Genomic DNA, 4,014 nt, shown 5'->3' with positions numbered 1-4,014 from the left:
TCAGAAATCCACCTGCCTCTGCCTCCCAAGTGCTGGGATTAAAGACGTGTGCCACCACCGCCCGGCTACTTTAATTTTTTCAAAGCCTGCCCTACTTGAATCACGGTGTGTCTGTGTCTGTGTGTGTGTGTGTGTGTGTGTCTGTGTGTCTGTGTGTCTGTGTGTGTTTCTGTGTCTCTGTGTGAGTAAAAAAAAGAATAAAGTGAAAATTTGTCAGTTCTATAGTATTGATACTTTGGACTGAATAGTTGCTTTTATTTGTTGTTGTTGTTTTGCTTTTAAAACAGGGTATCAAGCCAGGCAGTGGCACACACCTTTAATCCCAGTACTTGGGAGGCAGAGGCAGGCGGATTTCTGAGTTTGAGGCCAGCTTGGTCTACAGAGTGAGTTCCAGGGCAACCAGGGCTATACAGAGAAACCCTGTCTCAAACAAACAAACAAACAAAAACACAGGGTATCACTGTGTAGCCCCGGCTGGCCTGGAATTCACTATGTAGATTGAGCTTGCTTAGAACTCACAAAAATTGAACTGCTTCTGTCTTTCTAGCCCTGGGATTAAAGGAATGGGCCATTAGCACCCAATCCAAAAGAAAGATTTACCTTTTATGTTCTATCTATATTTGAGTGCCTGCATGTATGTAGGTGCACCACATGCTTGCCTGATTCTTACAGAGACAAGAAGAGAATATCAGGTCCCGTGGAACTGGAATTAGAGACATTGGGAACCTTCTGATTCGGGTGCACAGAAGGGAACCTGAGTCATCTACAAGAGCAGCACTGTTCTCAACCTCTGAGTCATCTCTCCAGGATCAATGGTCCCCAGCTCCTTCATCTCTCCAGGGTCAATGGTCCCCAGCTCCTTCATCTCTCCAGGGTCAATGGTCCCCAGCTCCTTCATCTCTCCAGGGTCAATGGTCCCCAGCTCCTTCATCTCTCCAGGGTCAATGGTCCCCAGCTCCTTCATCTCTCCAGGGTCAATGGTCCCCAGCTCCTTCATCTCTCCAGGATCAATGGACCGCAGCTCCTTCATCTCTCCAGGATCAATGGTCCCCAGCTCCTTTTTTTTTCCAGACAGGGTCTCTCTATATAGTTCTCACTGTCCACTGTCCAGGAACTCAGTGGGTAGGCCAAGTTGACCTTGAACTCACAGAGATCCACTTATGTTTGCCTCCCATGTACTGGGATTAAAGATAGGTGAGGGCTATCTTGCCCAGTCTGATCTTGAACTCTGTTTTTTGAGAGGGGATTTGTTTTGGTGTTTTGAAACAGGATCTTTTAGGCTAGAGAGATGACTCTGTGGTTAAGAGCACGTATTGCATTTCCTGAGGACCTGAGTTTGATCCCCTGCACACCCACATCATATGGCCATATGGCTTACAATTGCCTGTAACCACAACTCCTTGGGGATCTGACACCTTGGACCTCTGTGGGTGCTTGTATTTATGTGCATAAACATACACACACACATGGCATTGTTAAAATAACAACAAGAGCCGGGCTCAATGGCACAGGCCTTTGATCCAAGCACTTGGGAGGCAGAGGCAGGCGGGTTTCTGAGTTCAAGGTCAGCCTGGTCTACAGAGTGAGTTCCAGGGCTATACAGAGAAACCCTGTCTCAAAACCCTTCCCCCCCCCAAAAAAAAGGAAAAAGACACAGGGTCTTTCTACATAACCTTAGCTGGAACTCGCTATGTAGAGAAGGCTGGCCTCGAACTCACAGAGATCCAGCTACTTCTTCCTCCCCAGTGCTGGGATTAAAGGGGACCTTGAATTCTTGCTTTGTTTTGTCTAGTTTTTCGAGACAGGGTTTCTCTGTGTAGCCCTGGCTGTCCTGGAACTCATTCTGTAGACCAGGCTGTCCTCAAACTGTGAGATCCACCTACCTCTGCCTCCCAAGTGCTGGGATTAAAAAACAGGCACCACCACTTTGCCAGCTTGTTTTTCATTTGGGGTGGCAGGGGGATGTATGTGCCACCTTGCATATATGGATGTCCAAGGGCAGCTTTTGGGGTCACTTCTCTCCTAACACCTGGGTCTTGAGGATCTAATTCAGGTTGTCAGGTTTGGCAGGAAGTGCTTTTACCCACTGAATCATCTTGCCAACATTCCTTTCTATTTTGAGACAAATTCCTTCTACTAGGAGGCCCAGGCTAGCCCGAAAGTTGTAGCAGTACAGGGCTCACATGTGCATGCCACCATATGTATCCAGTTGATGAATATTTGGCTTAATCATTGCTGTTTGAGAAGCTGATGATAGCTCATCAATCAGGAGCGCATGTTGCAGAGCTGGTTTCCAGCCCTCACATCCCTCCATCCCTCCAGCCCCCACATCCCTCCAGATTCAGCTCATCAGAAGAGTATTTTTGGCCTTTGAAGGCACCTGTACTCAGGTGCACAAACTACACAGAGATACATGCAAACAAAAATGAAAAATAAAACTAATATACTCAAAAAAAAAAAGTGGCCAGGTGTTGTGATGCATGCCTCTAATCTCAGCACTTAGAAGGCATAGGAGATAGGTCTGAATTTGAATCTAGCCTGGTTTATAGAATGAGTTCCAGGACATCCTAACTTACAAAGAGAGAGAGATAGAAAAAAAAAAAAAAAACTTACCCGGGCAGTGGTGGCACACGCCTTTAATCCCAGCACTTGGGAGGCAGAGGCAGGCAGATTTCTGAGTTCAAGACCAGCCTGGTCTACAGAGTGAGTTCCAGGACAGCCAGGGCTACACAGAGAAACCCTGTCTTGAAAAAAAAAAAAAAGAAAAGAAAAGAAAAAAAAATTTGTATAAATTTTTTTTGGCTACCTATCTACCTAAGTTTTATCCTTGGAGTGGCTGAGGTAAGTCAGGTCTGCTGGTGAGGTGCTTGCTGGGCAGACATGAGGAGGTCTTTGTATTCTGTCCCCAGCAAACACCTGAGGCTTGTTGCTTTGCTGCTGGTCTTGGCTGAATTGGACAGTTCAACTTCAGGTTCCATGAGAGATCTCAAAAAACAAAAACAGAACAAACAAACAAAATAAAGACACGCGCACAAAGCAATAAAGTATTTTAAAAGTCAACTCAAGGGTTAATATTCAGGGAATGGAGAATAGGAAGTAGAGGTCAGGGCTAGATTGCTGCCTGTCCTGCGCCTCTAATTTCACCCCCTGGGGTACAGACACAAGAAAAACATAGTGAGTGCACAATAGTGCCCTGTAATTCCACACTCCAACTGACACACTTAGCGTGTGTATCTTCTTTGTTTTGTGTCTCTGCGTGTGCCCACATGTATACACGTACAGCACGAAGGTACCCATGGAGAGGAGAAGGCATCACACCAGCTGGAACTCAAGTTCCAGGTTGTTTGTAAGCTGCCTGATGTGGGTGCTGGGAAATGAACCCAGGTCCTCTGTAAGAGCAGCATGCACTCTCCACCTTGGAGTCCTTTCTCCCCATCCTCCCAGTTGTTGCAATTAATAAGCTTAGTCCTTCCTGCTGACTGATGCTGGAATCTTAGTTTCTAGTCTCTTGTAATGGCCCAGGTAGAATGTTGGAAGGGGTTTGGAACACCATCAGCATCTGCCTGCAGACTTCCCACAGGACTGAGGACTACAGCACTCGGTACTCCTGCAGTGTTCGCAAAGGCAGATTGAGGACCCTACCAGAGGAGTATACACAACTAACATTCACAGTGTGAACTTGTTTATATGTATTTTCAGGATGGGGGTTGGGGAGGGGAGGTCAAAGCTCTAAAGGTGCCAGGTGTCACCCTGTGCACATTTAATTCCAGCACTCAAGACCGGAGGCAGAGCCAGGGGACATCTCTGAATTCGAGACTAGTCTGCAGAGTAGTCTGGTCTGCAGACTAAGTTCCAGAACTTCCAGAGCTACGGAGAAAAGCCTTATCTTTATGTGTGTGTTTTGTGATAGAATATAAATTATAGCTGGTCTTTTCTACTTTGTGGGTTCTTCTTTTTCCCACCCTTAATCCTCCACTTCCACCCTCTATTATTAGAGAGGAGAGAGAAAAGGAT

This window comes from Mastomys coucha, unplaced genomic scaffold, assembly GCF_008632895.1.
Source record: "Mastomys coucha isolate ucsf_1 unplaced genomic scaffold, UCSF_Mcou_1 pScaffold5, whole genome shotgun sequence".
In the NCBI taxonomy this organism is placed as follows: domain Eukaryota; kingdom Metazoa; phylum Chordata; class Mammalia; order Rodentia; family Muridae; genus Mastomys; species Mastomys coucha.
The sequence above is the reverse complement of the archived record's forward strand: the minus strand, read 5'-3'. Positions refer to the sequence as shown.